At 44.6% G+C, this 14066-nt stretch overlaps 1 protein-coding gene across 2 annotated transcripts in view; it reads left to right on the top strand.

Moving 5' to 3' along the window:
* Positions 1–14066, top strand: part of TIAL1 (TIA1 cytotoxic granule associated RNA binding protein like 1) — a 574257-nt gene that overhangs the window by 307541 nt on the left and 252650 nt on the right. The gene's annotated exons all lie outside the window — the stretch shown is intronic.

Below are 14066 nucleotides of genomic sequence, written 5' to 3' on the forward strand. Positions count from 1 at the left end.
TTTGGTTCAGGTCTTGGTTATGATGGACTCTCACCAAGTCTAGGGCTCAAAAGTGATTCTTCAATCTTACTCATTAAATTAGGACCAGAGGTATGTATGGTGATGTCCAATCAACATCTATGGATTTAGATTTTGAAGAGAATATGAATTCAGTGTGAAGGCTGATGGGTCCTAGGAGACAAATAGGTTGTATGGCTACAGCTTGTTTTCTAGGATTGTCAAGCTATCTATGCATTTCACATACCAATGTATGTATTTTAGGGTCCCTCAGCAACATTACAGCAACAATAATATAACTTCCTTGCCAGCTAAAGTGCTTTATCCTGAAAGCACAGCCATGGTGGGCCATGCAGCTGCTGCCTATTTAGAGGGATGAATCACCAACTTCTGTATTTTAATGAGGTGCCCTTTTCTTATTTGATACTAAAAGGAAGTAGAGGCAAGGAAAGAAGCAGAGTACTAAAACCTAAACAAAAAAAAAAAAAGTTTCCGTAGGCCGGTAGGTTCATTTTGTATTCTCTGTAGGTTTCGGTAGACCATTCCTACTGCATTCCATATGCAATCTTGTACTTTCCTCCTCTACTGTTAAGAAGATATTCTCCTTAAATAGCTAACAAAATAGACCTGATTACTCCATAGAATACTTTTTGAAGACTGGGCATAGTGATTTTCAAGGTAGTTTTTACTCTGCAAGGTGGCCTAATTTAAGTCTAACTTAGTTTTATTCGTTTCAAGAAAACTATCCAAACAAAAAACAGAGTGCTACAATCAAATATGCTTATAATGTAACGAAATGATGCCAACATTACACATTTCTTCCCTCAATAATCAATACAACTAACAGCTACTGTCTCCTCAACAGGTCCCTATGGGGAGGAACCAGTTATGGAGGAAACTAGATCAAACAAAAACACCTTTTACAAAGTCTTATAAGGGTGAGAAGTCTGGATACCACTACTGCCCTGCCTTCACCCTCTCCCCAGAGATGAACATTGCTCCTACCTTGGGAGCAGGAATAAACCACGCTCCAACCTGAAGCTGTAGCTTAAGATGGGATAACATCCTAACATCAAGCAATGTCCCTCATTCACCAATCCCTCCACAAAGTAATTGTCTGCCGCGTCCCGTGTGATCTCATTGGTTGAGTTTTGCACGGAAACAGATTTTTGACTCTAATTGCAATGAGTCTAGTGCTTGAGCTTTTTACCTCTAGATTTTGTCTGATGACTCTAATTGCAATATTTGGAGACAGATCTAGAGACAGAATGTGATAGTCCCTGTGAAATATCTTATTTTCCAATGTACCCGTTTAACTCTGATTGTAGCATTAGCCATGAGTACCTCCCTCCAATTTAGATTGGAAGAAGTCCATGGTCCTCACTGTCCGAACCTAAGAATTTACAGTCCGGCTCCTCTTTGCATGTTTTCTAGGACCACCGCCATGAACTCCAGTTTAACTCTGTCTACTTCACACTTTTGCAAAACCGACCCCCAGTAACAACAAGTATTGGCATGGCCGATAGGTCTCACCTTTGGGACCTTAAGTGGAATTAAAAAACTGGGGCATCTCTCAAGGTGTGGGGCTGATGTAATAAAGGGCATGGCTTAAAACACTTCAGCTAAAAATCTATACTTAGCATAGTGTGCTGCCGCACTGTTATTTTGCTGCTTCTGTCCATTCATCCAGATATATAACACAACAAGTATCATTACACCTACAACAAGCCAGCACTATTGGCTTTCACAAGGATTTTAAATTGCAAAAGGTACATAAGCAATACCCATGAATTTGCTGTATATAAATATTGCAAATTCGTCCGTTCTTGTCCTTTGACAGCCATGCTTTTGCTTAGAGCTTCATGAGGGGGTTTTGCTTCCTCCCTGCCTCTTACTCTCAAGCACCAGTATTTTATTTTCTGTCAAGCAGGTTCGAGCCTGACGTCGTCTCAACATCCTGTCATTAAAAAGATAAAATTATATCCTTGTGTAATGTAACTCGTGCTCATGTAAAGCGCTCCAAGTTTGTGCTATATAAAACTGAAAATTGAGTCTCTGGAGTTACATTGAAAGCAGTGACGGATGATATTATTGCAGTGTCGTTTTTGTGATGTTTTTTCACCCTGAGGGTAGAAATGAAGAGCCAGCTAGGGACCCGGTGTGGCACCTGCTTTCAAGAACTGCCGGTGCTGAGCACCAGCAGGACCTGGCCCACTTAAAGCCCTGTACAGGACTTTAAATGGCCGTCGGTGCCTCTGCTTTGCTCACTGAAGACCCACAGGGGTACGCGCGGTCTGCGCTCCACTCTAAGATGGTGTCGACTGACTGATATAAATTAGCAATTTTCTTCATTTATTACAGTATTATAGTGCAAATCGACCTGATGGTATCAGAGCGCTGTACATTTCCACAAGCTACATTACATATGACATCAATTCTTTAGAGGTTCGGGGGAGGTTAATTTGCCCAAAAAAATCACAGGGTGTTGTGCTGACACCGGGACTCGAACCTGGCTCCCCAGTTGTACTATCGGCAGTTGTGTCCGTTACCCTCATAATCTCCGTTAAGGGCACAGATCGCCTGCTCAGTATTTCCATTTGGCAGTAAAGGCCTATGGATTCTTCCATAGATGCGCGTGATTCTGAACGTACAGCCAGTGCGTGTATCGATTCAGGATGCAATAGCATTCGCATTGGGCTGTGCCATGCGGGGAGAGGGTAGGGGCCTTCATAGCCCTTTCGAAGATGGCGCGGACCGACAATTGTAATACTTGGGGATCTGTAGCGCTAGTGACTGTAATGCAACTAATGCTCATTCAAAGCGCTCTGATACCGTCAGGTCGAGTTGGCCTTATATAAAGTTCCCCCAAAAATGTGTACAGGATCGCAAAGTGGCTGTCTCTCATTAATCCCACAGATGCAGACTGGTGGGGGTGCCGACAAAAGCATGAAAGGCAGCAACGTGCGGTAAATGGTGTAGGAACAGTGAGCGAGCTGAAGCAAGTAGTGCGCCAATCGTGCCTAATTGGTGAAAAGTGACCGGATCCATGTAACTGGGTCAGTCGCTAGGGCAAAAACAAACAGCCAAAAGGCGGGACAAAGAAACAAATCAACCATAGAAAATTAGGATTTTACGAGGGCCACTACAAGGAGCCAATTATAAGTAGTGGACGTGGCCTATTCTCAGAGAGAGACCACGCCTTATCCCTCGAGCAGGGCATTTGCACAATTAGGCTTGACCTAAAAACGTCCCGCACCGCTCCAAAACCGGCTCCCACCCAGAGGCGCAACTAGAGCCAAATTTCGGGGGGGGCTGAGCAAAAATTTCGGGGGGGGGGGGCTGAACTTTAAGCAATAGGCAGAGTGGAGCTGCAGGGGCTCTTAGAAGGGGTGAAACAACAGCAAGGCCCCATTAACATGCTAATGGTCTTTTAAAGACCTGTGAAGTGCTCGGGTGCGGCTGCTTTTTTGCCCGGGAAGGTGTCTCATCCCGGGCTGCCACACACGACGGGGGGGCTGAAGCCCTGTGAGTCCAATGGGTGTTGCGCGCCTGCTCCCACCCTTCCAGCCCTGCCCACCCCAAAAAACCCCGGTGCTCGCTACCGCCAGTCCGTACCGGTGGGCTGAGACTACCACGTATGAAAGGAGATGTGATTCAGTGGTTACGCTGCGTGAAATGAGCCGATGTGTTGGTTTCTGGTCACAGCTTCTCAATTCTATTACATTGTGTGGTCTAGGGCATTTTCCATTTGCACTAAATTCTTTGCACAGAGGTTTTACAGAATCTTGACCATTCACATAATCAGAAGAGCTTTTTTGTGCAATATTATCGTTATGCACGTTAATCTTGTGTAAAAACCACCACCAATGCACATTCAGAACAGAGTACGCATCCCGATATTGCCACAGTCATCACAGGCTCTTTTCACTGCTGTATTTGCAAGCTGCCATAATGATTTTGCTTTCACTTTTTTTGTGATTGCTGTGCTAAGAGTTACTTACTCGAACTCTGTTGGTATAATATTCCAATTCGGAACAAACTCATGATTGTTGGACATGATGCATCGAGCAGTGAAACAAGCGCCTCGTGCTCCGGCATGTGTGGTGAGTTTGGGCAGTGACTGTTTGTTGTGGTCGAGCTGGTGCGTCTTCCCTCGGTTACATTGTGAGTGCGGCCCTGTGTTTAGTCTATCTATGGTGTGCTGGTGTAGCTGCCTCCAGGCTGCGCCTCAGCTCTCTCGAGCACCACCACAGCTCCAGGGGCATCCTGCAATCTAACACTGAAACTAGTCTTCTGGGCCAACCATCAGGTAGATTTGTATCCTACCGCCTCTCCTGTTGCAGTCCCTGATTTGCCGGTAACTTGCATGGAAGGATGCAGTGGAGTTTGAGAGGGGTAGTGTTGTGCTCTGGCACAGGCACACAGAGCCACCTGGAAAGTGGAAAGAGCCAAATGTCTGGTGGCTGGTGTCTCCTTCCTGGTCTTTGCTCACATGCAGGTTTGTGAGGATTTGGCGGGAATCGTGCTATGAAGGGGAGTTAAATACTGTTAAACATATATTCTAGAAATCAGTAGAAGGGGTGCTAGTTGTAAGTATGGATATCTTGAGCATCAGTAGAGGCAATATCTTTATGAAGGAGCTTGCTGAGAAAATTCTGTGGTTTGCTTTGTGTTGTAAATGTACTTTCGCTTTAATAACTTATAACTCCTGCACCTGTATTGGTGTGTGTACTCGTGTGTGCGTGTGTACTCAAGTGTGTGTTTGTGTGTGAAATAATACTTTTTATATGCATTATATATGGGGTAAAGTACTTCCTGGTGTACATTATAAGGGCATTTAAAGCAATGAGGAAGTTCCGCGACCACATAGCGGAGCATGGCCTGGACCCCTTTCATTTATAGAGACATGGAACCCGGAGTTTACATGAAATATCCTTTAAATGAGCAGCAGAGGATACTTTACTCCTTATAATACATGGTGACAGCATCACATGTTGCATTAACCAGTTAAATCCTTAGTGCCTTTTTCCTTCATATGAAAGAGGTAGTATGGTTTTAGACACGAAGAATAACACCAGAATTTGTAGTGCAAAATTAAACACACCCAAATAAGTAATTTGTTTCAAAAATATTAATAGAATCAGTTTAATGTAAATCAGATTAAAATCACTGCAGCTCAGAAAGAGTGGAACATGCAGAAGTACTATCTTTCCTGTAATGAACCGTAGCATGTACAAAACACATTGATTTAAATCACTCCTTTGTACTAATCGTTTATTTCAGAAACAACAAATCATATGTATGAAAAGTGTTTAAACAATATCTGTGCTATTGTCATAGTAGTCCCTGGCTCTGAAGGGAACGTCTTCGTATGAGGACGTGCTGCTTGTGAAAAATGGAGGAAGAGGGCTGGCTGATAACCCCTGTAAGGAAATGGTTTTCCACAAGATCGCAAAATCAATTGGAAGCTTCTTTTTAAAGAATATCACTTGAACTCAGGCAACATTTCATCCTGCAGTGCAACATTGCTGAAAGTTAAAAAGACAAAAAAAAAACTCTGATGCGAAACACAGCTGCATCATAGCACTTTATGTTCATAACTTTCAGACACGTTGCCCAGCAACCGTGCTCTTGTACAACATGGCTAAAAAAAATTGACGAAGCCAGAATCCCTCATAGGCGAGACCTATTAACTTTGCTAATGCGTGTTTTCTTTAAGTGATCTTGCTGCTTTTAGTTTTTTCCCTAGCTGTCCAGTGAAAAGGCCCATACCCGAGGATTATCACTGCTACTCTAGCAGTACTCCAGCAATTGTCTGCCGGGATGAGGACCAAGGTCTACAGATAAGCACATCTCTTGTCCTTCTGAAAGGCTCTTCCCCAGGGCCTCTGCCCTCAACCCAGGCATTCTGGCAGTCCAGGAAGGAGAGCTTTTATCGCGTGCCAGAGAGAAGTTCTAGAGCCCTTCACAACTTTTACATCAGTTGTTGATGAAAGTGTTGCTTGAGCGTAAAAAAGATATTCTGATTTGTGCATATTTTCCTAACCTAAACAACTGGCTCACAAAAGCATACTTGATGCAGTTAAGGTTCCAACACTTGGACCCTTTTTTACTCATTCTGATTCTCCCTGCATATCTTGTTTCATTGAGGTGGATTCACTGCTTTGCCTGCCCTCATTCTAAGTGGGTAAGGGATATTGAACAATCATTCTTCCCACCTCGCAATGATGGTTCTGAGGCTATTGAAACTTGTAGTTGCCTGTATTTTTTCTGGTATTGCTTACCATTCTCCAGATGTGAAATTGATGCTTCATTTTCACTGGAATCCGGTCTATTGATCCCTCTCAGGTAGGATACTAACTTGTTCCTTGACAGAGTGGTGGGCCTTTAAGAACCTGTCCTGCTTCGCTCTCACAAAACAGCACCCCCACACGGAGCCAAACACAAGGCGAAGCAAGAAAAACACCTGGAAAGGGGTTTCACTCTTGTAAAATGAGGCACATCAAAAGACAGTGTTCGAGGCATATGAGCTGCAGAATTCATACTGTGGCATAGATCGCCGTCTGGTGTTGGGCTCGGATGCTTGCACCTTGTTGTTGTCTTGGAAGACGTTTTTAGTAGTCACGTGATAGGTGACTCCTCCCTTGGACGATAGTGCGCATGGGCTTCAACTCCATCCTCAGATAGTTTTTTCCTCCATCGGGTTCGGATGTAACTTCAGCGCTCCGGTTCGGTACTGTGTTTTCCTAACCTTTTCGACGCGCAAACTCGACGGTATTGTTTTCGTTCGCATGCCTTTTGACGCGCTAACTCTAAATACTCGATTCTGGTCACCGATGTGGACCGCTGGGCCTATCGACGCCATTCGGGCCTATCGACGCCATTCGGGCCTACGGCTAATGGAAAGAACTTCATTAAAAAAAATGCCCCAAGTGTGGAGCTAAATTCCCAGACAGCGACCAACACAAGGTCTGCAACCTTTGTCTCTAGCCTGAACACGAATAAAAGGATGGCCAAGCCTGCTCCTCCTTCCGTTCCAAGAAAATGATTCGTGATCGCTGGGCTCGACGACACGTTATGGCGCAACAGGCTGCACCGGTGCCCAAAGACATCTGCGATGAAGGCCCCGACGTTCCAGAGGCAGAAGATTTGGAGGATCTCAACGTCGTATACAAGGCAGATGACTCCGACGACCACATCACTTCAGGTCAACGAGTGAGCACAACTGCCCCTGCCCCAACTCCACCCGACAAAACAAAGGCTCCGGTCAAGACTTCACCTGTGCGCCATAGTCGCGACCGAAAGAAAACTTCAGAAGCCCTGCCTCTGGGCCTGGCTTCGAAGATGAATGAGAAGCCTTCCGGCGGCTCAGGACCAAGCAAGCTGCACATCGGTGCCCCAAAATCATGGTCGATGCAGAGAGCAGGAACACATCTTACTCCCGCTGTCCGCTAACAGGCCACAGCTCCGAGCAATCCGGCACCAAAAGAACATAAAGCCTGGGATCCAAAGAAACATCGACAACCTTCGGAGCCGAAAGACTCAAAAACACCTTCAAAGGCTCCAGATCCGAAATCAAAACCATGTTCGGAACCGAAAAGGTCGGCGCCGAAGGGAGACGCTGAAGAGGAAGAACTGTTTCGACCGGATCATATCGATCCCAAGCAAAAAAATTGCATGTGGACCCTAAAACAGGTCATATTATCAATATCCCCTGGAACAAGAGGAAATTGGACACCCCAAATATCCTTGAGGTGCCTGTGAAGTAAAAATACTGTGCCACTTCACCATTAAGACCCTCTTCTCCTAATCTTCCTACTAAACCTCCCTCTCCTCCAAAGTCTCCCATACCTTCTCCATACTCACCACAGGATGATGATGACCTGAGGGGTGGGGGTGGAAATAATGACCCTTACAATGATCCTGATTATAACACTACCATACCACAGGATACATGGGATGACTACAATGACCCTGTAGATCCTCCAGACCTTCCTGAGACAGATACATACCCAACAAGGCCATCTCCCCCAGATGACAACATTGGGTTTAGTCAGCTCATTGAAAGGGCTGCCCAATATCATGACGTCTAAATGCATTCCGACCCCACGGAGGAAGACTTCCTGGTAGACACTTTTGCACAGTCACAGAGGACAGTACAAACATTACCCATGCTGAAAGGTGTCATCAAACATGCTTCAGACGTCTTCAATGACCCTGTCAGGACCAGGATTCTCAATCCTCGGATTGAGAAAAAATATAAACCTGCCCCTAATGATCCCACCTACATTAAAGGCCACCTCCCCTTAGATTCCCAGGTGGTGACCAATGCTAGAAAGCGTGCCAACTCTCAGACCTCCAGTGATGCTCCACCTCCAGACAAGGAGTCTAAGTTACTAGACGCTTTAGTCAAAAGAGTTGCCCCCCAGGCAGCTAATTACTGGAGGATAGCTAATGCACAAGCATTTCTTGCCAGGTACGATAGGGCTCACTATGACAAGCTTGAGGGCCTAATGCAACATTTACCTGACCAATACAAGGCCAAAGCCAATGATTTGATTCAGGAGGGCAAGTTGATAACATTCATTAAACGTGCCCTCGATGCAGCACACACTGCATCTAGATCAATCAACACTAGTGTGTTATTATGGAGGCACGCATGGTTGCGCCTTTCAGGGTTCAAACAAGAAGTGCAGACAACTATCCTGAATCAGCCCTTCAATCAGGAACAACTTTTTGGGCCAGCTGTAGACGCAACCTTAGAAAAAATGAAAAAAGATACTGAGACTGCAAAATCAATGGGAGCATTACAGTCTCTATCTACACGAGGCACCTTTTGTCGCTCCTAGGCTCTTCCTCCATGACTCTTAGGATTTTTTTTTTGGGACTGGATAGAACGAGGAATTCGATAAAGCAACTAATTCAAAGAGGCTCGGGAAGTTTAATTTATGAGGATGAAAAAGTTCGAGAGGAGGCTATAACATTTATGAAAGATCTATATAAGGAGGATATTGAACTAGGACAAGTGGTAGTTCAGGAGTGGTTAAAACTGACTGCCCTCCCTCAATTGACTGAAGAACATAGGGTACTGCTGCAGACGAGCATTACTGAGGAAGAAGTCGGAGCACAATATATAAAAAAATGGTTAGGGGAAAAGCTGCAGGCCCGGACGGACTCCCAATCGAGTTTTATATAACCATTTTAGACATTGTAGTGCCAGTCTTAAAGGGTTTGTTCAATAAAATATATATTGAGGGGGAAGATATCCCGGGTTCTTGGGCGGAAGCCACGGTGAGACTGATTTTAAAACCTAATAAAGATCCGCAGTTGATTGAGTCATATAGACCAATATCCCATTTGAATTAAGATTACAAGGTTTTTACAGGTATATTGGCCGCTAGAGTGGCAAAGGTTATAAAGGCCATAGTCCACTCCGATCAGAGAGGTTTCATACCAGGGAGACAACTAAATGAGCTCACTTTTCAGGTAGTGGGGGCTATCGATATGGCAGAAGCTAAGAGGGCTCCCCTGACGATAGTAGCTATAGACACTGCAAAAGCCTTAAGGTTAACTGGGTATATCTCTGGGAAACTCAAAGTTTTGGTTTCCCTAATAATTTTGTTCAGGCGGTTAGGAATCTGTACTCTGGTCCTAAAGCTAGGGTTTTGGTTAATGGTGCTTTGACTGACTGGTTTAACATTTTGAGGGGGACCAAGCAGGGGTGCCCTTTGTCACCACTCCTATTTAACTTGTATATCGAGCCTTTTGTCAGCTGGCTTAGGAGGGATTCGGGTATACATCCTTTTATAATGGGAGATCTGGAATTGAAGCTTGCCCTTTATGCATACGATCTGCTTCTGTACACAACAAACCCAACAGAGGCTATTCCTAGGATAATTGAGAAGGCAGAAAAATATGGTGGAGTTTCAGGGTATAAAATCAATAAAGGAAAAACTAAAATAATGGAATGGAGCCAAGTGAAAGGAAGTCGGGGTGAGAAGTCAAATGAGGTATTTAGGGGTTCAGCTAGTACAGAAGCTTGAGGACATTCCCAATGTAAATTGGAGGAGGGTCTCTAAAGAGGAGGCTAGTCTACTCGCACGCTGGGCAAACCTCCCTCTTAACATCTATGGGAGGGTTAACCTCGTGAAAATGATAATTTTGCCAAAAATCTCTTTTCTATATAATTCAATTCCATTGCTATTCAGGACTGAGGATATAGCTAAGTTACAAGGAAAAATAGGTACTTTTATTTGGGCATCGAGGAGTCCTAGAATAGCCTGGAAAAAACTTAGAAAAGGTCTTGCAGTGAGTGGGCTAGCATTACCAGACCTACTTAAATATTGCTATTCTTTCCAATTTAAACATTTTAGGATGCTGGCCAATCAAACCGATTCATCCTCTTTAGGCTTACTGTTTCAGGCCTTGTTAAAAGACGTAGCGCAAGGTCAGGAATTCTTCTTATTCAAATATGGAAATCTGAAGTTTTTCAAAAAAGTTAGGCTGAAGATTTTGAGGGCGACTCTAAAGACCTGGATGCGCATATGAAGTAGGATGAAAATCCCATACTATGCGCAACAAGCCCCGTCTGGGATTCTCCTGGTACACCGGAGTGCCTACAAGATCAATTGAGTTTGCCTCTAAAAATGGGGGGTATAAAATTTTGGGGCGATATGCAAGAGGATGGTAAGCTAATGAGTTGGGAGGCTTTTGGCAGGTTAACTCAAGGAACCCTGTCGCGATTCAAGTTTTATCAGATCTCATACTGGTGGATGTCACAGGATTGGCAGGAGGAGGAGGTAAACTCTAAGGCAGACTTAATCACTAGAACAGGTGTATGGAAAAGGGAAGTTTCTTTTTGGTACAGAGCCCTCTTGGAAGTAGAGGTTGAGGGGGAATCCGAAGTCATAAGAGTATGCACAAAGAGTATGGTGATAACGAACTGGATTTGTTTAAATTATGGTCTGACTCTTTTGTTAACTTGCAGGCCATAGTCAAACCAGCTGCACTGAGGAGGAATCATCTGTATACTATATATCGAGTGTATTGGTCTCCAAAAAGGTTAACTAAGGTGACGGGGAAAGTGTACTGCTGTCCGAGGTGTAAGTATCCAGCTGCAGATGACATCCACATATTTATGGAATGTCCAAGAATTAAGCCCTATTGGATGGAGGTTTGTAAGTTTCTGGAAGCTGTTTTGGAAAGGCCGATAGAAGTAAGTATCAGCCTGATCTTCTTCGGTTTAATGAATAATTTCCATGTGAACTTAATGAGATCTAACTTTATATTCTATGTGATTATATTGGCAAGGAGAGAAATATGTAGGGCCTGGCAGTCAGAACATCCCCCGGCCTTTACTGAATGTCTGAAAAATATTTATACCAGCAAATCAGATATGGCCTGTGATCAACGAAGTAAAAGTAAAGTTTGGGTGGCTCTATTAAATTGGATTGAGCAGTAAAACTGATTCCTATGATTAAGCCATTACACCATTGGACCTAGTCTCCCTAGTAACACCCAAGGGCCTTCACCGATATGTGAACGGGATTGGGATAAGGTAATGGTGTGATCTAGGAGGGAAAGCTCTCCTCTTCCCCACCCGGATTGGAGAGGTTAGAGGAATCCCATCTAGAGGCTTGGCTGTATGAGGACAAAAATCACACTCGCCAAGCAATTCAGCTGCTACATGACTTGGGGTTCACAATAAACCACTCCAAGTCACACCTACAACCCTCCCACCTACATCAGTATCTAGGTGCCACGATAGACACTTCCAAAGCTCTAGCATACCCCAATCCAGTCAGGATAGCCAGTATGCATACTCTCATCACAAAGTTTCAACCCCAACACTCCCTTCCAGCGCGAGTGTTTATGCAGCTCATAGGAATGATGGCCTCTTGCATTTTCATAGTACCTCACACAAGACTTCAGATGCGCCCCTTACAGGAATGCTTAGCACGTCTGTGGAATCAGGCTGAAGGTCAACTTACAGATCTGGTGTTGGTGGACAGCCGCACATATTGCTCTCTGCAGTGGTGGAACACACAAAACCTTTCGAGAGGGCGGCTGTTCCTAGAGCCAGTTCCACAGATAGTGCTAACAACAGACGCATCACTCACTGGCTGGGGAGCCCATCTCCTAAACCACACAACTCAGGGCAGGTGGACCACTCAACAAAAAGTGCTACACATCAATCACCTAGAATTACTGGCAATATTTCTAGTGTTAAAGTCATTCCAATCACATCTCCTCGACAACGCTATCCTGATCCGCACGGACAATATGACCGCAATGTACTACATATGAAACATGTGAAACACATGAAACCAGGAGGAACACATTAATTGCAGCTGTCTCACCTAGCGCAAAGCATATGGAGATGGGCAAGTCCGCAAAACATATATCTTCTGGCAGAACATCTTCCAGGAGTACACTATCAGATTGCGGATCTGCTGAGTCGTCAGTCACAGCAGCTGCACAAGTGGGAACTTCATCCTCAAGTTCTTCAACCATATATTAATATATGTGTGTGTGTATGTATGCGTGTGTATGTGTGTGTGTGTGTTTGTGTGTGTACATGTGTGTTTGTGTATATGTGTGTATATGTGTGTGTGTTTGTGTATATGTGTGTGTGTGTATATATATGTATATGTATTTGTGTATATGTATGTGTGTGTGTATGTATGTGGGTATATATGTACGTGTATGTTCGAGGCATGTGTGTTCTAGATACACATGCTTTGTACACTCCTACCATCTAGTGTTGGGTCTGGATATTTGCAAATTGTTTTTCTTCGAAGAAGGCTTCCAGTCTCGAGGCAAGGTGACTACTCCTTTCGGTGATAGTGCGCATGAGCATCAGCTTCATTGTTAGATTGTTTTTTTCCACAAACGGGTTTGGACTTGTATTGCTGCGCTCCAGTTAGAAACAGTTCTTCGGGTTCCCCTCAGTGCGCAATCCACTCTACCCTCGAAGGTATTGTTTTCGTACGTGTTTCCCTCTTCTCCATGTATCGAATCGCTTGACAAATTCTCAATTTTCGTTAGAAAACCTCGTGGGTGGCCGTTGCGCATAGCAGCGTCAGTCCAGCCTTCTGACGATGGAACGGACTCCATTGCATTTCTGTCCTTGGTGCCATGATAAGTACACTCGCACGACCTACATCAAGTTTGTAACTTGTGCCTCTCCCCGGAGCACAAGGAGGAAGATTGCGACGCTTGTAAATCGTTTCGGTCCAAGAAGACTCTACGCGATCGTCGGGCTTGACGACGAGAGATGCAACTTCAAAGCATCCAACACACTTCGGATATCTTCGGGGAAGACTCCGAGCAAGAGGAGATCGAAGCAGAAGAAGAGGAGGCTATCTCCATTCCATAGTCCGATTCCGAGCTCAAGATCGATCTGGAGTTTAAAGATGTGCCTCCGGGACAATGTGCCGTGAGTACCCAAGACCCCTTGCCCCCTAAATCTTCTTCCAAAACACATAAGGATACGGCACCACCTCTGCCTTCTGGCCAAGGTCGGCACCGAGACAATGTTTCCGACGGCTTGGGACCTAGTCGACCGAAATTACCGTTGGTTTCGAAACCATCAGGCTCCAAGAACAAATCTAGTTCGGGCCTAAATACTCCGCTTCAAAACAAAAACATGCTTCTGAGCTGAAACCCTCTGCTTTGAAACAAAAACATTATTCTGAGCCAAAACCTTCTACTACCAAAGACAAGTCCATTTCGATGCCGAAATCTAAGGACAGTTTCTCCGAGCCTCCAGAACCAATTTTAGACGTTCTTAAGGCCAAATTGGATCCTAAACAGAAAAAGATGTATATTAATCCTGGTACTGGACATATTTCTGATAAAACACTAGCAAAACACAAACTTCCTTCAGAGGACACTTCCAATAAGATTCCTCTAAAGAAGAAGTAGGACATGGCTACCAGCCCTGTTTATCCTGCCCCACAATCCTCTCCGCCTCCACCATCTTCTCCACGGTTAGTAATTGAAGATCCCTTACACATAACACCTCAGGGATATCCACATACAGATCCAGATGGGAATCATGGCGATGA

This window comes from Triturus cristatus, chromosome 1_2, assembly GCF_964204655.1.
Source record: "Triturus cristatus chromosome 1_2, aTriCri1.1, whole genome shotgun sequence".
NCBI classification, from domain to species: domain Eukaryota; kingdom Metazoa; phylum Chordata; class Amphibia; order Caudata; family Salamandridae; genus Triturus; species Triturus cristatus.